Here is a 22368-nt window from a genome sequence, read left to right as displayed (position 1 = left end):
TTCCTTTTATAAATTCATAGTGGCGGATGTTTGCCAAAAAATTTGGTTATATATCTATGTTTATGTATTTTCATTTGTGTATTTAATTATTTATGATATGTTGTATTTTGTAATATATTGAAAAAATATTTATATCAGGCAATACAAATTATACCTACTGACTTCCTTTTATTTCACCCACTTGATAATTTGGTTAAAATTTTTAGAGCTTGTTATAAAATCTGTTATTCTGTCTTGAGATGATAAAAACAAAGATATTAGACACTTTAAACATTAAATATGCAAAATACTCAGCTGTAAACTTGCCTTTGTTGCCTGTGTTAATCAATGAAAAAGCTGAATTATGTCCCTTGGGAGTATTAATTTCCAACAAAAGTCCTTTCAAACAGTAGGAAATGAAAAATTATTTATGTCTGATATCATAAAAGAAAGAAACTACAAAATGAAGCACTTTTGAAATATTTGTTGCATGAATTATCAAGAATGTGAACAATTCTTTACACAGGAGAGTATAAATTCTATGTAAATTTAGCCTCAAGTGGGCCTCTTTTTTCCTTAGATAAACAATTTTAACACTAAAATGCTTCCAATGTGACCAAATATTGCCCAATTCCATAAACAGTACAAACTAAACCAGACAATTTCCCATTTTAATAGATTATGTTTACAGAAATACCCAAGTGATACATTTAGGGAATTACGCAGCAAAAAAGGCAAACATTTCAGTAAAAAATATTTGTCGCGACTTGAATTCTGGTGTTTCCAATTGAAAAAATCATTGCGAAAGGTGAAATCAAATACAAAAGAACTATAATATGGTGCATTTTACACAATATAGTTAATATTGACATCCTAGAATAAAGTTTTATATCATTACCAATCAATTTGACCTATCATGATGACTCAGCACTTTTCTCAACACAGTATTGTTCTCAGTGAAAACTTTCTATTCTTTGTGATAAAAATCAAATGTACTAATCAAAAGCTTCAAAATAGTATAAAAGAATTGAAGTTTGAGTGACTTTGATTTCCCTTGCTATCTTCAGTATAGGGAAAATGGTACTATTTATTCTGCCATAGGCGACAATATTAACATTTTCTAAATTTACCACTTTTTAAGATAAAAACCTGGATAAAACAGTTATATGTTAAGTAAATATACACACTGCAGTTATTCATAGATAAATAAAAAATATATTGTACCCTTACATCCAATCACAGCGCTCATAATTTGACTTCCTTCACCTGCCTTGGGTACACAAAAGGCCAACCTAATGCTGGGAAAATTTAATACTACCGTTTTCCCTCAAGGGAAAACGGTACTATTTATTCTGCCATTGGCGACAATGTTAACATTTTCTAAATTTACCACTTTTTAAGATAAAAACCTGGATAAAACAGTTATATGTTATGTTAGTACTTTATTACTCTGTTTTAAAAATTAAAGCCAAATAGTATCACGACAAACTTCCAACGGAGCTTGTTCATGTTATCCATGCCCACCGTCATTTTGCACCAAATTTATGAAATTTTGCAAGTCTTTTCGAATAATTCTCTAGAAAATATTTCAATAGGTTTTTAAAATTTATATTGTAAATATACACACTGCAGTTATTCATAGATAAATAAAAAAAAATATATTGTACCCTTACATCCAATCACGTGCACAGCGCTCCTAATTTGACTTCCTTCACCTGGTACACAAAAGGCCAACCTAATGCTGGGAAAATTAAATACTACCGTTTTCCCTCAAATGATATCTGAAATTACTACCTTTTTCGCTATTATATACACATATTTTCAATTAAAGTGCACTGGTATAAATGCCACAAACTTTGTTTGCATATGTTTATATCCTATGTTAAAACATCAAATATACTTTGTCCGAAAGTCTTATTGTAAAATCAAAATAATTGACGGATAGTTTCAGTTAATATTCCGTGATATGTCAAGTCCGTTGCAACTTGCTCCATTAAGTCCAAAGAAAAGACAAAAGTCGTTAAATATTATGCAGACGAGCGCTTGTATATTTTATACATTTTAGAAAGATCTAAAACTACTCAAGATGGAATCAGTTGAGCGTATTAAGAATGTTTTATCCATATCATATAAAGTTAAGGATGAAATAGTTTCCCGTCCATCTTTTAAACTTCAAGCACTCTGTCATTTTGGTTGCATTGCAAATTATTTGCTAAAAACGAAAAAAAATCCAAACCCGTGGAAGCAGTTATCTCAGATCACGAAACTGCTTTTACTAATTTTATCTTGGCTATTGACAACGATTTAATCCCTGTTAAATCTTGGATAAATTGATAGGGATGGTTTGAAGCTGGTATTTTTTTTTAGGAACAATCGTCTTCGGACTTCTTACAATACCTTGTCTGTACTTGTAAAGAAAAACTCAAATAACGTGTTTGCTTTGAGCAGAACCTTTCATGTGCAGACCTGTGGCCATTAGTGAAATGTGTAGAATTATTAAAACATGTCTTGTGACGGTTGATGAAAATGAAGATGATGGAGATAACGGTTGATTTGGTATAAAGCGTGTTGCACTGATACACACGGTCCCAGCCCCTAGGTTAGGGGAGTGTTGGCGCGCCCTTAAAAAAGTTAAACCCCGCCACATTCTGTATGTGTCTGTTTCAAGTCACGAGACGGTAATGCAGTGTTTGTCGTTTGTTTCTAAATACTATCTTTCTTTGTTTCTTATTTATTTTGTACATTAATCAGGCCGTTAGATTTTTCGTTTGTTAAATACATTATTAATTTTGGGATTTGAAGACTATGCAGTATGAATTTTACTCATTGTTGAAGCCCGTACGGGACCTATAATTGTTAATGTATGTTTCATTTGGAAAGTTGTCTCATTTGCAATAATATCACATCTTCTTTTTTTATATGGAATACTTATGAAGTTTGTGGTACGTTGCAAAGAAAAAAGGGGGGATATAGGTACAAAACCTATAATGTAATAGATATTAACCAGAGAAAAATACAAAACAACAGATAATACTATGGAAGCAGTAATAATTGTGAAAAAAAAAACAAAAGCAACGAGTAGTCGATAAAAAAACTGAAGTATCCGCAAATTCAATTTGAGGTCATATTTGACTGTAAAGTTCTATTGCTTTGGTTTGATACCTCACCCATTATGATAGTTTAAAATAATTCTAAAGTATTGTCCTGCTTGATTTTTACCTGAAATTGAAATTTTTCATAAGGTTAAGGTGCTCTAAACATTTTATAGGTTTAAAACTTAATTTTTGAAGTTTTGTTTATAAAACGTCGTTTTAGGAGTTTTTTTTAGGTTTATGTATAATAACAAACATTACTAAAGCCAAAAAGTATCATTTGTATTTAGGTAGAGTTTAGAAATAGAAAAAAATGTCAAAATTGAAACCCTCCCAAATTTTCACAGATTTTTACATATGACCTTTGACCTCAATTTAAAAAAAATGTGACCATATGAAGTCCTGATTTCCTCTGTCCAATGATATATTATATAGGTGTGTGTTCGGTGGGGAGATTAAATTAAAAAAAATCTGCCTTCAGTCACCGCACTATAAACCCAACCCGTAAAAACCGCCAAAACTTTCCTCGTGCCTTATGCACCTAACATCAAATTTATAAATTATAATAGTACATACTGTTACAAAACCAGTATCCGAAATAGATATACTAGTTCCCATCTATAAATAATTACTACAAATAGCGAACGGGAAAATCCTATTTCAAACGAAATAAAATATATATAATTGACGGCCTTATTAATGTACAAAGAAAAGACGACCACCATGTTCATTTATTGTTTATTCCTAGGTGTTATTTCGATGTTATACACATTTTAAATTCTTTGTCACAAATATATATTTGCTTATATGAAATTACAGTATTTCGAATTGTATAAGGTAATGAAGCAGAACACTTAATATGGAAAACAAATTGTCTTAGTTTTTCGCGCATAATATAGTATTGCTGCAGCTTTAATTATTACTACCAATAAATTAAAACGCAGACAACTACTATGCCAGCTATTAGTCCACCATTTGAGGTTTCTGTAATTATAATAGATAAAGAGTATATTAAAGAAATGTTCTCTTTGGACACAAATCACTAGCTACATGTGAATATTGGTGTATAATTATTAGTGTGGTACCGGTTTTGAAAGTTTAAATCAGGTTCAGCCTCTTTAAAAATATCGTATGACAGTTCTTCCATACGATGGTAAAACTTACATTCAGGAACCGTTGAGTATGATAGAATTGTCAGAACGTTATTACTTTCCACGTTTGCTATAAAAATAGAACTGTTAGGATATGATTTAAGATAAGACTGCCATAGTCAGTCCTAATATAGAATTGTCCAAACCTTTTCTATTGTAGAAATGTCTAAAACCGTTCCAGGGTAGAACTGTCCGAATCTGTTATGGTAACAAATTGTCCGAATCTGTTCAGGGTAAAACTTCTTCGGTTAGAAACTATTCGAAAACTGTCCAGAGAACTCATGTACAGGGTGTTCTAGAACAAATCTTAAAATTTACGATTGTTAAAACAGATTTTAAGATAGGTTTGAACATTATCCAAGCTGTAGTACGAGTTTTAAATGTGGAGCGAGATTTGTTTTCACTTCCGGAGCACCTGGAATCAGCACAAAAGTTTTGTTTGTTCGTGTTGCTTAGTTCCCAATTTTCTATGATATGTCTAAGATTTGGGTCTTTTTTGTGTCGTTGTCAATTTGACTTTAAGTTAGATTAATGAGATTGAATACCTTTTTTGTCAATCAAGAATTTTTTTTCGATGCACAACATTTATCAAATTTTATTTTAACTTGAAAATATTTGTTCGACAAACACACATACTAGTATTTACGGGGCGCCGAATGGGACTCTTGTGGTTTTGTACTCAAAATTCAATTTTGTACGGACAAAAGTGACTTTTGTTCAACAAAAATAAGTTCAGTTTAACAAAATTTGTATCATACTACAAATTTAAAATTTTGTCATACAAAATTATCTATCAGCGGACAAAAGTCACTTTTGTCATGACAAAATTCATTTTTGTTACACAGAATTGAATTTTGTTACCTAATTTGAAAATTGGGCGACAAAAGTCAATTTTGTATTCAAATTAGTTTAGTTTGGTTTCTGTGAACTAATTTGCATACAAAATCGACTTTTGTTACACAAAATTGACAAAAATGAATTTTGTCTCAACAAAATTGACAAAAATGAATTTTGTCTCAACAAAATTGACAAAATTGACTTTTGTCGTCACAAAAATGAATTTTGTCGTCACAAAATTAACTTTTGTCTCAACAAAATTGACAAAATTGACTTTTGTCTCAACAAAATTAACAAAATTGACTTTTGTCTCAACAAAATTAACAAAATTGACTTTTGTCTCAACAAAATTGATTTTTGTCTCAACAAAATTGACAGAATTGACTTTTGTCTCAACAAAATTAACAAAATTGACTTTTGTCTCAATAAAATTGACAAAATTGAATTTTGTCTCACAAAATTGAATTTTGTCTCACTAAAGTCAATTTTGTCTCACAAAATTGAATCTTACCTCACACAATTGACTTTTGTGATTTAATTTCCACATCAGGTAACAAAAGTCAATTTTGTATGCAAATATGTTTATATTTGCATACCTTTTAGACAAAATTGACTTTTGTCATGACAAATATGAATTTTGTCTACAAAAATGAATTTTGTCATGACAAAAATGAATTTTGTCATCACAAAATTGAAGTTCTCACAAAACAAGTCTGTAGCTCATAGTTTTGTAAGACAAAAATGATTTTGTTATGACAGAATTGAATTTTGTACAAAACCACAAGAGTCCCATTCGGCGCCCCGTAGTATTGAGTATGGAACTTTCGTTCACTTTTTTGTTATTCTTACCTGACTTTTTCTGACCACTTGGATTTGATGAACCTGAAGCAGATGATATAGAAATTTTAACATTAACCACAATGGGGAATTGAAGTGTTGTAATGCTCAATCTTCAAACAAAAGATCGAAATGCAAGTTGTTATTTTCTACCCTAGTATTATTAGTTACATAGTGTGCTAGTGCGCTCTCTGACCCAATATATACCGTATTAGGTCACTAGCACACTATGTAACGAATTTATCTTACCGACTATCTTAACGTGTGAAATTTAGACTAGTGACCTATCAAAATAAGAAAGTCTTCGATACTGTTAGCATTAAGGAACTCCTTCCTTTGATCCTACAAAAACAAATGCCAACAGTAACAACTTGTTAGGTTTAAATGTGTTTTATGAATTTATTTCAATATTAATCATCTCACTTGAATTCTTCGTCTGTTGAAACCTTCACGATTTTTTCTCAGTACCGTTTTGATTTATAAAGGGACATAACACCACTACTACTGTAAACCAACTTATTTTCGCGGATACTTTATTTCGCGTTTTACCCTTTCTAGACCACTTCGCGGGTATTTGATTTCGCGACTTTCTGATTAACTTGATGAAGTTTAATAAGGAATAATGGAAGTTTTACATATTCGCGACGATTTAAATTCGCGTTTTTTTTTTCTACCCGCGAAAGTCTCGAAAATAAATCGCTCGCTAAAATAAGTTGGTTTACAGTAACCGTGTATGAAATAAGCCCCGCCTCCCTACTACCTTATAAGGAATATAAAGGGACGTAACACCACTACTAACCGTGTATGAGATAAGCCCGCCTCTCTACTAACCTAAAATGAAATATACAAGGCCTCCACGAGGGCGCTTTTAACCAATCACATTCCTAGAAATATATAGGAGGTAAGGTAAATGGATATTACGTGGATACCAAATGCTCATTAATGGTTTTAATCATCCTCACGTTTTTTGTAACATCAATCAGAACCTCTTACCTTTTATTTGTAAATTTCAAACCATACATAGCAGACAAAGGAGCAGTTCCTGGAAGGAACATATCTCTGATTGTATGAGGGAAAGTACATAAAGTTATTTTCACATGTTTAATAGATAAAAAAATAGTTGTTGAATTTCTTTAATATTTTGTCTTTTTTTAGACAAAATTGAAGTGGTAGTTCTTATCATTTTGTGAAAGATATGTCATAAATCTAAAATCCTAGATTATCTAAACCCTCTTAGAATATGTTTGTAACTGCAATATTAATAAATTATAGACAACCTGACTTTATGGAAATAAGTATACACCCAACATGAATATTTTGAAATGCCGTTATAGAGTACAATATCTGCATTATAGAAGCTTGCAAGGGCATACATTTCATTGTTTGTTTATAACATGTGTTTTTGTTATTGCATTTTATTTACAGAAGCTAAAAAAAACCAGTCGGATTAACCAAAGCCATTGAGCAGTTTGCCCTTTTGTTTAAAAATATGACCATAATAATAGGATTGTTGTCTGCATTGGGAAACGGTTGTAATTAATAATAGAATGAGGTGTAAATTACAAAATTTGCAAGAAGAAGGTTATTTTACACTAGATTTATTCAAGAGATGGCATCCAAACATGTCGCTGAAGGTTTTCTGTATATGATGCTACAACAGGGTGCAAATAACATACACCTTGGTTTTTTTTTCATACGGTTTGATTCAAAACTTGCCACTTTTCATTGACCATACAGCTTTGTTGCTGGATTGAATGACCATATGTTACAACAACTGAGTAGATGCCAATGCTGGTGGAGTTTTAATTCCCCGAGGGTATCACCAGTGCACAAGTCAGCACTTCTGTGCTGACATGAATTATTATTGATATGGTTATATTCATAAATGAACTGTTCACAAATTTTGAATTTTTTAATTACTAAGGTTTTTCTCCATTTAATAGGAATAGAAAACCTTAGATAACCTTATTTTGTATTGTTATACCACTGCCCCAGGTTAGGGGGAGGGTTGGGATCCCGCTAAAATGTTAAACCCCGCCACATTATTTATGTATATGCCTGTCCTAAGTCCGGAGCCTGTAATTCTGTGGTTGTCGTTTGTTTATGTGTTACATATTTGTTTTTCGTTCATTTTTTTTTAATAGAAATAAGGCCGTTAGTTTTCTCGTTTGAATTGTTTTACATTGTCTTATCGGGGCCTTTTATAGCTGACTATGCGGTATGGGCTTTGCTCATTGTTGAAGGCCGTACGGTGACCTATAGTTGTTAATGTCTGTCATTTTGGTCTCTTGTAGACAGTTGTCTCATTGGCATTCATACCACATCTTCTTTTTTATTTAAGCTGTATTTTGCAAAACTTTTAGAAATTTTGGTCATCAATGCTTTTCAACTTCGTTCTTTATTTGACCCTTTTAACTTTTTTTCAAATCTAGCGTCACTGATGGGTCTTTTGAAGATGAAACGCGTGTCTGACTGAGTGTTATCTTTTAAATTATTTTAACCAAACCAAGATACGTTACTAAGTGTTGCGAAAGAGAATATGAATTTTGATCTTTTTCCTGGCGTTTCACTATAAAGTTTTTATTATATTAAGCAAAATGACATCAGAATATTCCATCCCCTTTTCCCGTCAATATTAGAAATGTCAATAATGTTGACATTTCGAGAAGACATGGCTCCCGTTGAAAATAAAATCGGAAGAGTTTTTTCGAACTACAGACCTCCTCTGAGATATTCGTCTGATATGCTGCTGAAACATTTGATAAACTTCAGCTTTGACGTACATTTTATAAATGTCCAATGGAGCGATTCGAAGTAATTTTCGAACATGTGCAATATATTGGTTTCACTTAACAATCTTTGACAACAAAGTTTATTTTAATTGGATAAGATATGTAGGCTGTAAAATGCTTACAAAATAGATAGGATAGATTGATGGGCTAACTAAAAAACGGTCGGACGGACGAAACAAAACATGTAATTAATAATACATACGTTTAATTAAAACTCACCGATTTCAATTGTGTACGAAATGTTTTTAGAATCATAAAAGCACGTCCATTTTATGTGATCATCTTTCTCTAGTAGTGGGTCTATTTCCACAAAAATACCAGACTCATTTGCTGAAAAATTGGAGTTGCCTATAGTGGGTTTTTGACAAAAACCAGTACTGGTACAAGTCAATGACGACAAGTTAGTATTACTCCATGTTGCACCGCTGTTATTAAAGGAGGGTATATAACATGCCAATACGAAAGGCGAATTTAATTGTAGCGATCCATATCCCACAATTGAGATAGAACCTAAAACAAATATTTAAACATGTTACGACAATGTTGGCGTTGGATCCCAAACAAAAATACATCATAATTATGTGTATCCCCATAAACGCATAAATCATTTTTTTTGCTAATCCAGTTTAATCGGTCTAAACTTTTTCTTACCCTAATGTTGACTAGTATAAAAGTTAAACAAGAAACAGAACACTGTAATGTACTTGCAAATGTCATGTTTCCGTATTAAAAGTCTTAATCGTGTTTTGTTGATACCATTTAGAACATTGTAATATGAAATGTTTAAGAAGTGTTGCAGCAGCCGATATTAGAGTGGATAACGGCGTGCAATCCTAATTAAGGAGGTACATAACACTACAGGGATAATATCACTCTTTATACTGCACTCGTTCTATTTGATCAGTCAAAATGCGTTGACCGTATATTTCTATGTCATATACAGTCACTGACCTGATATCACTTTTCCTCATGAATATTTAATTAGAAATTTCCGAAATTATAATTAATTATTCATACGACCTATTCAACCTGTTCTTGTTTCCAATGTATACAACGACTCAAACTTATTTCTTTTGCAATTTTTAGAAAAATAACATATTTCACTTGTTAATATTTTTGGTTTGCAAACTATAAATTATTATGTTTTATGGTTATTGCTGATATTTTAGTTCATTCTCAAACAAATTCGGTAACCATGTACATTTCATCGTGTTGTATATTTCACCGCCTGCATGATATGAGGCCTTTTTATAAAAGGGAGAAGTTTCCAATATTTAAGCAAATAATAACATTAACACAATCATGAAACAACAATTGAAAATGTTTTTTTTTTTTTTAGATTGCAGTATAAAGACAATAATAGTACATTGACTTTACATATCAACGATATAAGCATTCGGCCCAAAACGGGGAAAAAGCTCGGCAGAGCCTCGCATTTCCCCGTTTCTAAGACTCATCCTTATATCGTTGATATGTCAAGTCAATGCACTATTATTGTCTATTCAAAAATCAACTGAACGTTTTAATTACTCTTTAATCTTTTGACTCTCTCTGACAAATTTCAAACAAAAGAAAAGTATGTAAAAACTTTTATTAGGCTTGGATCAGCATCTACAAAACTTACAGGTCTACACGTCAATATAAACTACACACACAACACAAAAAACTGATGACAGTCACAATACAAGTATATGTAACTTACAAAAAAATATTTAAAAAAAAACCGCTTAAACACATGGGAGACAAAAGTTTGAATACTATTATATTTTTTAAATTGGCCTGGGTGGGCGGGTATTTCAAGAATTGTAAAGTTAAGTCATTGACGCGTCAACTTCATAAAACATTTGACCTATTCGGAGAAGAACAAATAAGTGTTTGTAAAACTGCTCTATGAAACTTTCTAATTAAGTAAAAAGGTTTTCGAAATGTTTATGTTTTTGTCAAAAGGTCAAAGTTTATATTTTGTTAAAATTTTATAAACATTAAACGAGTCAAATTAATTTTATTGAAGGTGTTTGATACCACCAAATTTTGTGCACATGTGCCTGTCCCAAGTCAGGAGACTGTATTTCAGTGGTTGTCGTATGTTGTTGTGTATCATATTTGTTTTTCGTTTATTGTTTTGTGCATTATAGACAAAAGCTTAAATAAATTTGGTGCACTCATAGACAATAGCTTAAATACTTTCAGCATGTTTTCAATATCTGCCTGCTTTTTTGTGACGGCATTGTGTAATATTGTTCATCAAAAAAAGGAAACAGGTCTTCAACACATCGAGAAATTCCCCATCCGGAGACTGATAGATATGTTACAATCATTAAGGACTTGAGGTAAACGCTCAGACAAGACAGAATTGATGTCATCATCATTACTTTATAATCATACATGTACTAAATAACCAGTATCCACAGTAAACCTTAGTAGTAACAACAGGGAGGGGATTTTCTTCTAGTTCGTGAATGCTTTGAAAGTATAGCATGAAAAAACGATATGGTTGAATCGTCGATTAGATAACAACCTGACATTGTTGTCCTTTGGCTATTTGCTGCTCTTTGGCCGGGTTGTTGTATCTTTGACACATTCCACGTGACCATTCTTAATTTTAATAGGTATTTGATGCATATTTCAATCTTTCGAAAACATTGATGTGCAGTGACGAAAATAAGTATGTTGTTGCATATGATGATGAATTATGAACTGATGCTAATTATTAAGTTTGCAAGTTTAAACATGCACGTCAGGACAAACACATGCAATTGGTGTATAATAGCAACCCTTGTTTGTAATCGACCAGCACACTGAGTCGGATTCTTTACGTGCAAGTCTTTGATGTAATATCATTTGGATTCAAAAAACAACGAGTATTTGGTCTTACTTCTAAATTCGATTGTCCTAGTGGAGATGCAGTAAATGATTTATTATGCATAGCTACTTTATAAATTGGTAGGTTTCGAGTCCTTGTTTTGACTTGGTCTGGGATCGAACCGTCTCTTTGTTAGGGACGACATCAAAAGTTCAATGAAGGATAACAAAACTTAATTCACATAGTTTTTTCACTGACCCCCTTAACGAATCTATTCAACAACTATTTTGGGTTCTTTAGTAGCTTCTTTTCCAGTGGCAATCAAATTTTTAAGCCTTACTTTCGAATGCCCTAGTTTGCAGAACCTACGTATCGGAGGTACTGGTAATTTGTTCTTGGTCTGGAAATGCTAAAAAATATGCCACTCGAAAGGCAATCAACTAAAAGTTAATTTATTAAGCAAATAAAGTGTTTCATAAAATCACAGGTAAATTAAAACCAGCCCCCACTATCCACATGCGCAAGTGGATAATGGTGGCTGGTTTTACGAGTATGACCTATGAATGTTTCACGAATGTGACCTACCGAATTAGACTATTTACCGGCTATGAAATAACATCAGCAACACGACGGGTGCCACATGTGGAGCAGGATCTGTTAACCTTTCCGGAACACCTGAGATCACCTTCAATTTCTTGTAAGGTTCATGTTGTTTAGTCTTTAGTTTTCTATAGTGTGTGTTGTGTACTACTATTTGTCTGTTTGTCGTTTTATTTGTTAGCCACGGCGTTGTCAGTCTATTTTCGATCTATGAGTTTAACTGTCCCTCTGGTATCTTTCGCCCCTCTTCTTTAACCAGACTGCTTAAATTATTGAAAAACTCACCATATATTGAATTCCAAGTGAAAAAAGTAAATAAACAAACATGGAAAAAATCCATTTTATGTTCTTTTATCACTTTTATGTTTCATTCATTTAACTCAATTGTATGTTTTAATGTAGATTGATAACATCAACTAGCATAGCTTGGATTGCTCTGTGTCTTTTATGTCTCAAATCTGAAGAAAAAAACTTTAAATATATAGATCTATAAATAACACATAGCTGAGAAGGTGATAAAGCAGATTGCTTCCATGAGAAAACATTGTCACCCGGGGCGAAGCCAAGGTTTACGATGCTTTTTCTAGGGGTACCAATCTGCTCCATCACCCTCTAAGCTATATGTTGTTTAATTTATTATACTGTGTGCCCTATCAGTATTGTTAAAAATTATGACGTCACGTATGTAACAACGTTACGGGTATTAGAAACATCAAGAGAAGTGAAGCAAGATGTTTTATTTATTTTTTATTTTAACAGTATTATAATAAAATCTGAACCGAAACGTAGAACTTAAACATTGTCTTTAATAACTTGATGTAAATTCAATTCATCCTCCTTTAAATTACTTTTTTTTATTGGTTTGGTCTGGACGAGAGGGTGACATTCCAAACAAATGTCACCCGCTCAGCCATGTGATAGAGTAAATTAACACCCTCGTATTAGCCAATCAAAATATGGCATAATAATGGCAAAATCAAATGATAAAACAAATCAAAAAATGGACAACAATTGTCTTATTCTTTACTTGGTACAGACATTTTCAAATGTAGAAAATGGTGGATTGTTCCTGGTTTTGTAGCTCTAAACATCCCACGTGTATGACAGTCGCATCAAATTACATTACATTTACAAAAGACAGCAAACTGAATGACAGGATCCTGACAGGCATAGACACACACAATTTGGCAGGGTTAAGCATGTTAGCGGACGTCCAACTAGGACAGTGGTGTAACAGTACAATATATTAACAAATAATAAAGATCAGTTGAGAAGGGATTAACCCATCAGATCGACACAAAGCAAAAAAAAAATAAAAAAATAACAATACATTATAGACCGGACAGGGTATTTATACATCTCTACAACAAATAAGACGTAACAGATTTGAGAGTACTCACAGTTACTAACAGCTAAGTTTATGAAACCTGGTATCTTTGGTGATTTGTTTTAGATGTGATGTGTTTTAAAGTCCATCAGTTTATATTTTCATCATGTTTTACTCTTTTTAACAGTTAATAAAACACAATATGCTCAGTTAAAATGTTCCATGTGTGCGAATAGTACGTGAAAATCAAAACTTTTCATCTTCTCAAAAAATGAAGAAAATGCTTTTTAATACTTTTTGAATCAAAAATCAAAACCACTCAACCGAAAATAGCCTGTATGTTAATCATAAATGATATTGTTAACCAATATCCAGTTATTATACAAATATAGCCTTTGTATGAGGTCGATACAAGGATATATTGACCTGAAAGAAGTATATTGACTGAGGACGAAGTCCGAGGTCGATATACTTCTTTGGGTCGATATATCCTGTATTGACCTCATACAAAGGCTAGTATATTTGTTATATTATTAATTTCCGCCCATGTTTGTATCAAAATCGTCATTTAGATTTGTTGGAACTTTATAGATATTACATTGTCTCTTTGACAATAACAACATATTAGTTTTTATTTCATTTACTTTTTTTTTTTGGACATCTTATGTATTTGAAGATTTTTTTTCGTCAAATATTCGATCACAGATATCATTTGTTTCAAAACGTAAAACAATATCCTGAAATTCATTACATGACGTCACAAAGTCAATCTAATTAAAAACCGATCTCTCATCGCTCCTGTTTCTGATATGTCGCATGGGAGATCTAACGAAACCCGCTTTGAGGTCACATGTGAGTGACCTCGTAGGTGTGTCTTTTTCGACCAATGAAATTGAGTCTTCCACGATCTTGGAAGTTTAACGTAAGGCAAAGGGATGTAACTCATTTTATTTACGACGAAATCGTCAGTCATAATAATTCACAAACTTTTTTGATTGGCTTATTAATAGGTCGTCAACTCATTTGCATATCTTTAAAAATTCATGACTTTTAGTTCACTCACATGTGACCTCAAAGCCGGTTTCGTTAGATCTCCCACGCGACATATCAGAAACAGGAGCGATGAGAGATCGGTTTTTAATTAGATTGTCACAAAGTATATCGGTTTTTAGATATTCTTAAAATAACCGTGCAATATGCTTTTTGCCGGTCAATATGCTTTCTGCTATCCGCCGTTTTCTCTCTACCTTCGAAAATATAGTTTAACACTAGAACACAACCGTGATATCGCGGGTCCGTGACTGATTTAAAGTATATAACTATGCGCAAGCCTTATTTTAGTATTAGTATTGTCATCTGATAAAGTCATGCCGATTATAAGATGCACAGTTTTCCGTCTGCTTTCAAATCTTTCTGTTTGAACCCGTCGAACTGGAACTTATCAAGTATTGGTAATATTAATTATTTGGAAAACCTGGAGTGGAGTATTTTTTCAATCAACAGCATTGTCCTATATTGTTATCTTAGAAAGTCTTACTGATTAAAATACTACAATAGGACTGGTAACAATTTGACCTGTGATTAAGACCCGTGTATATAGCATATTAATCATGAATACACCGTTTGTTGGTGCGCCTGTCAGATGCGGAACATACAGATAAGGTAATAAGTATTTTAAACAGGTGAATATACTATTGGTATAGATTATCGGGTTTTCTGCACATTGATATCGTAAAATATCAGCCGCGAGCCACAATGTGAACCTTTTTGGCGAGTGAGCGTAGCGAACGAGCTAAAAAGTTTCACATTGTGTCGAGCGGCTGATATTTTACGATATCTATACGTAGAAAACCCGATTATCTGTTTATCGTTCTATTAATGGTATTTTTTCCTCTCCCTAAGACAGTTTTGCGCTTGACGAAAGCAAGCTTGATAACGTCTCCTCTCGCATTGTGACGTCGCTGATAACTTCTCCTCTCACATTGTGACGTCGTGGATAATGCCTGGTCTCGTTTTGAAGTCTTGATACGATAATTACTGAGCGACAGAGCAGGGTGATATAGGCGTAGGGAAGGACGATAAGTATCGGTATCGGACTCGACCCGGAACTTCTTAATCATTGGGAATATTAATTACGTGGAAAACAAAAGGGCCTTGAGTGGTGTAATTTTTAATCTACACTTTTGTACTAAATTAGTTATATATAAAGTTGAATTCTTTGATTCGTTGTTTTTACGTGATGACGGCTGACAAATTGGACCTCGTAATCTATACTATTAAACGAGAAGACCTCATTTTGTGTGTCACTTCTCTTCTTTCCACAATAAATTAATCAACACGCCTCTGTGTCCTATAGGTGCAGTGCAAAGTCGCATTTGTCATCCATTCATATGATTATTCAGATTGCGTTATTTTGGGAGAAAAACTAGAAAAAAGGCATCCGGATATTGTCCCGTCATTGGACGAAATTTTAAGTCAGATTATACTTCCGGTTTGCGTTTTTCTGTATACTTTGAACATACATATACTACGAATAAAGAGTATTTTAATTCTATCTGCTATCATTTTCAAGTTTACAATCCACGGCGGTCACATATTATATTATATAGAGAGGGTCTATGTAATATGTCAATGGCCGCCGTGGATCGATTAGTAAACTTGGAATTGATAGTAAAAAGCAAATATACACTTTATTTATAGTAATGAATGTTCATAATATACTAAAAGATAAACGCTAACATTATTGAAATTAATAGAAAACAAAAAAGTGGGAGTTTTGGTGGAAAACAATGAGGAGCCGGGCTAGAAAAAACAATTGTCCCAAAGTACCTTTGACTTTTGATACTTTTCCTAGAAATCTCCAGTCATAAAATCTTTTACAAAAATTCATCGGGTCACTAAGTATATTAAATAGAGATCGAGGGTCTATATAAAATATCAATGACCACCGTGGATTGATTAGTAAATTGGGAATTGATTGTAAAAAGCAAACACACTTTATTTATAGTAATGAATGATCATAATATACTAAACGTATATTGAAATAAATAGTAAACAAAAAATTGGGAATTGTGGGAAAAAAAGGAGGTGTTGAAAACAATTGTCCTGTCCCCAAGTACCTAAGAATTTTGATACCTTTCCTGGAATTCTCCAGTCATTAAATATTTTACAAAAATTCATCTACAACACTTTACATACTTTCAACCACGGCTTTGAATGCCCGCGATTTCGCGGGCGTGTTCTAGCATTTATCATCCTTGCTTAAAAATTTAGGCCTGTTTTAAAATATAAACATAATTTGGCGATCACTGCTTTATTTCTGTATACTGCATACATATATACTATGAACAAATTGAATTTTCTATAATTTACCATAAATCCCAATGGTTTACTTGGAGAGGGGGGGGGGGGCTCTTTACTATTCACGGCGGTCACTTCTTACAATATATCAGTGACCGTTTTAATATAGTAATTATAGTATACATCACGGCCGACACTCGGCTAACCGAGAGATTGGTCTGTTAATCTATATTGAGTATGCGGCTATATCGGCGGTTGGTCTGTTAATCGGGTTGGCTAAAGTCTGTTAATCAGGTGTTATCGAGAAAATCATTGAAAGTTCAGCATGTTTCATTGTATAACTTTCTAAATATATTTTCATCATAAAAAGTATCCATGTCTAACAAAACAATTCAATGTACTGAATTCAGTGGTGTAATTATTATTTTTCTAGCTTCGATGTACGATCTATAACATGAAAAGGCGGGTTACTCATCAATAAATTTATACACATTTTACACACATAAAATGTACACAAAATGACACATTGGTTAAATTTACTTGCATTCAATATTTTGAACATCGAAAAAAGAAAGGCATTATGTGTGTTAACCATATTGATATCATTGTGTGAAAAATCTACACGAAAATCTGTATTTTGGTGACATAAATCAATCTTTATTTAAAACCTGGTCTGTTAATGGGTCGGATGTATAAAACCCGGTCTGTTAATTGGTCTGTTAAGAGTTATGAATGGCAATACAATTTTAATTTTATTGCTATATGGGGTGTTATCGGATGAAATGAGTAGGCTCAAGACGAGCGGCTAAAATATACGAAAACAACACATGAGCAATGAAACATAACATATACGGAAACAACACATGAAATTGAAAATTGATAAAAATGGTTTCAAAAAGTGTAATATTAAAGTAATATTAATTTCATCCAAGAATGATCGCATATATCATGTTGATTCTGTTTAATTGTCATGAATGACACAAATTTGTCATCTACATTTGTAACCAGTATATAAATAAGAGATAAACGTCGTAATGTAACTAAAAATCAGTAAGTAATATATATTGGGATGACAAAATATGGAAAAAAAAAGAAAGAATAATGAGTAAGATAAATGAAATGTAGAAAAAATGACATAACAATTTAAAGAATACAGAAATAAACAATACCCCCAATCCGGACCCTCATGGTATACACGAGAATCTGGATGGAAACGCAGAATATAGAATAATCTATAAGGACAGTAGAGAGTAATACATTGCTAAAAACGAGAGAAAAATAATACTTGTTTAAGAATACACACATGAAACACCGATGGATGTTGAAACAGTAACGGATTGCGATGTACTTGTATTGGTGACAAATTCTAGAAGTTTACATGCGGACAACTATGGTGGCAGGTTAATGCCATATTGCGTTTTAGCGCTTTAGCGTTTGCGCCTTACATATTCTATATGGCGAAAACGCGAAACCGATTTCTCGTTTTCGACTTCGCGATTTCGTGTTTTCGCCCTATAAAACGCGAAATGGACTTCACCGGCCACCATAGACAACTGTAGTTCTCCTCTGCATTTATGTAGAAAGAAACTAAACGGAATAAAATGATTTGAAACTTAAAATAACGAAATGTAGCTGCATTCGCTTCTTTCCTTTTACTTCTTTAGAGTGATTTGTAAACAACATATGATTAAGTAATAGAAGAAAAGAACCAATTGGATGATGCTGACGAATTAGGGTTTAACGTCCAGTGACAAATATCATGTTCATATGTGAACGAGAACACGTTATATGTACCCTGTGTTGTATTAGAAAGTAATTTTCAGTCGGAATTGAGAACGTACTACTTCGAACAGACACAAAAATTAAGGCTGATTGAAAACGTCAATAAAAAATTTCATGCATAATCCAGAGGCCAATCCATATCACGCTATATTGAAGTGACACACCCTTCAATAAAATGCAAAGAAAGTCAAAATAAATGCTCTTTCTAGGATACTGTTGCACCGTATTGTCATTTTTGTTTACTCAGGAACATTTCATTCTTAAATTTTTCAAGGGTAAAATATAAAGGTAGCAAAATTATTGTCGTGGCTAAATAACTCTTAACTGACACAATTTGAATTGTCCAACCCATTAACAGACTTTTTCCCCATAATTTTCACGAAAACATGGTATTATTCACGTTATTTTACAATTATGATATATATACTAATGTCGATTTATTTTTTAGAACCACTTTACTATTTTTTGTCCTATAAATGATATCTAAATGTGTTTGTTTCGCCTTTTATTAAAAAAATTGCTATGCGTATAAGCATAAATACTACATACTTGCGCGACGCCTTTTAGTTTTACTGAAAACTGCGCAAACTAAGAAATGTTTTTACAAGTGCAAAATGTTCTATGATAGATATCATTTTGTCAGACACTTTTCTTTTTTTGATTTGGTGCTTATAACATTCAAAAAATCTGTATATTTAATAGAATTTAACATTATATTAAGCGTTTTACTCTTAACAGACGTATAACCAACCCAATTAACAGACCAATCGCCCATATAGCCGCATACTCAATATAGATTAACCGACCAATCTCTCGGTTAGCCGAGTGTCGGCCGTGTACATGTAAGTTCATAGTATACAGAAACAGAAGGAATAAAAATCGATATTTGGTAAAAAGGGGAGGGCAAACAAAAAGTGCCCAGTCCCCAAGTACATTTGGCTTTTGATACCTCACCTGAAATTCTCCGGTTATATTTTTTTTACAGTTTACAAACGCTCTATTTCCCCGCGATTTCGCGGGTGTGTTCTAGTTTTAATATTATAGATGTGACTATCCCTAAACGAATCAAATTTGTTAAAATATACGAATTAATAATATATGTTAAATTCGTTGAAACAAAAATATTAACAAATTACAAACGAAAGTGAACCAAGGCCTAGTAATTCTGTAGGACGGAAGAGTCCTTGAAGTGGATACCTCTGTATGCAGGGTCGTAATTATAAAGCACATGAAATGTTATAGGACACTCTATAAAAAATATTCATGGTATAAAAATTCATTAGAGTCATACCTGATCTGAAACTATTGACTACTTTGTCAAAAGGAATATTGATATTGTCACAACAAAAGGTTAATTTATTATGATTTACTATCACGGTCGACTGCTAAAAAAATAAACATTGGTTAAGGGAGATTCGGCTTAGATAAAAAGAGACAATTTCTAAAGGTCACAATACTTTGTCAAATTGCTTAACTGTCCCAAATTGCTAATACAAAATATAGGTGGCAGATATTTTGTTTTACTTATTTTAAGTTTGTGAAAAAAAAATATCAGAATGAGTCGATATTGTAAATGGACAGAACACAATATGTGATATGAAAGAATACTGACCGATACAATTCTAAATAAAATATATGATAGAGTAGGTTTTAGTACTTTCCGAAAATAGAAAGTTATGCATTCGTCTTTTTGGTTCATCACACAATAGGTTTTATTGTAAAAACCTTTATGAAATAAATTTTCTAGACGAGTTATCTCCCTGATAAAACAATGATTTGAAAAAATAATAATCAATTAAAACTTTTTCATTTCACATGGAACAAGATAGTACCTTAAGATAAACTCGTAACTAATCCATTTAAAAGAAAAGTTTATAAAGGAATTTTATTTCTGAATTCCACAGATAACAAGGAGGGACGACATTCAGATCGATCAATCGTCGTGATGACAAGCACGTCGTAGTAATCTACATAGTATGCTTATGAGCTATAATGGATTCACGAATTGATTTACATATATCGCTCATTTCACCTTTTTTCAGTCATCTAGTTGTTTGATAATATATGTATAAATTTTATCAATCTAATCAAAATATAGTTCACCGATTTCGTTATACATTTTATGTTCAAATAGGATAAATCCACGAAATTCATTAATACACAAACATACGAGGTCAATATCAATGCCCTCTCCCGTTCTTTTGGTTATTTTGTGTCTATGAATTGTTGTCTCATTAACGAATGTCCCCCATTTTACTCCTTTATTGGTTTATCTCGTAATACATTGACAGTTAACCTATAACATATGAGTCCCCGGAGAATGACGGACAGTGTAGATAACAATATCTGCCTTACCTTAGAGTGAAGTATATAAAATATCATAATAAATTAAATACGAATTCCTTAAGGCAGATATTGTTATCTACACTGTCCGTCATTCTCCGGGGACTCATATGTTATAGGTTAACTGTCAATGTATTACGAGATAAACCAATAAAGGAGTAAAATGGGGGACATTCGTTAATGAGACAACAATTCATAGACACAAAATAACCAAAAGAACGGGAGAGGGCATTGATATTGACCTCGTATGTTTGTGTATTAATGAATTTCGTGGATTTATCCTATTTGAACATAAAATGTATAACGAAATCGGTGAACTATATTTTGATTAGATTGATAAAATTTATACATATATTATCAAACAACTAGATGAAAACAGAAAATAATATCTCTATTTTTGTTTCGTTTTGCATGTCATTCAAATATTTAAAAAATAGATCCTATTACATGTAACAAATTTGCTTGAAACCTGATATATCTTTGTTTACTTTTACTTACATTTTATGAGACGTCGGAGAAGTAAAAATAAATTTTACTTTTTTTTTAAATAGTATGAATGAATACTTATTGATTATCTAGAACAGGTAGCAATGTACGTTACAATTTACACACTGATCGATTGAAATCGTACAATGAATTTATTTATGAGCATACTTACTTCATGCACTGTGTTTATAGATAGTACAAATACAAATTCATTTTAAAAATATATATTTCTGCTTGGAATGTTAAATTTTGTAGTCAAGAATTATCTCTGCAAACCTGACAGGCTTCAATTTGTAAGCTGATGTTTTAATTTACAACATCGCCTGCAATAGAAGTTTGATTTCGTACATGCAGGTCTTAAGATATGATTTTTTTTTATTTTATTGTCTAAAAAGTTAATACATGATATTGAAGCCTTAAATATTAATACTCTAGTAACGTAACAGACGGACAGACGGTGCTAAATTGTGGCATTCCGTGTGCATTGAACATTTACACGACAGCTAAACCTCTTTGTCGATTTTAGTGAGATTCGTTACAGGTAAGCGCAGTGAATACACAAAATCATTGTGGTAAGAGCTAATATGCATTCCATATTCCCTTAGCCCTGCTCGTTACACAGATTTTCAGAAGAATGCTTGTCAAACAAGTTCTTGAAGTATTTAAGCACTGTCAACACTTATATTTGCACTAATTATAGTTTCTTGTACTTGTAATGCCTTCAACTTCGTCCTAACTTACAACAACAATTTCATTGGAACACCAAAAACAGTATAAAGATACAAAATATTTGAAGCAGGATATGGGCCAAGAATAAATAAGAACGATGACACACAACTTGTTATAACAAATGTAAAAATTGCAATATTCCATTTATAAATAGTTTATGACTGTAAAGAATAATGATGAGGACTAACTATTGGAACATATTATGGCAAATATGATTTATAAAGTAAAATAAAAAATGTCTCACAACTATCTTTCCATAAAATAGTAAGAATTTATTTGATTAATGTACAGATGATAATTGTGCACTGGA

The 22368-nt window shown here is 32.3% G+C and overlaps 1 long non-coding RNA gene across 2 annotated transcripts; it reads right to left on the bottom strand.

Annotated features, from left to right (window-relative positions):
* Positions 1 to 3792: 3792 nt before the first annotated feature.
* On the bottom strand, positions 3793 to 21464 carry LOC143079191 (uncharacterized). Of its 2 annotated transcripts, none has more exons than XR_012979348.1 (5): positions 21342 to 21464; positions 12377 to 12549; positions 8908 to 9198; positions 5909 to 5941; positions 3793 to 4055 (listed from the first exon to the last, which is right to left on the bottom strand). It is a non-coding gene; the product is annotated as an uncharacterized LOC143079191 (long non-coding RNA). The 2 variants fall into 2 exon arrangements; XR_012979349.1 differs by lacking the exon at positions 21342 to 21464 and adding an exon at positions 20856 to 20907.
* Between the last annotated feature and the right edge of the window lie 904 nt (positions 21465 to 22368).

Source organism: Mytilus galloprovincialis, chromosome 6, assembly GCF_965363235.1.
Source record: "Mytilus galloprovincialis chromosome 6, xbMytGall1.hap1.1, whole genome shotgun sequence".
Lineage (NCBI taxonomy): Eukaryota > Metazoa > Mollusca > Bivalvia > Mytilida > Mytilidae > Mytilus > Mytilus galloprovincialis.
This window is presented reverse-complemented; position numbering and strand designations above follow the sequence as displayed.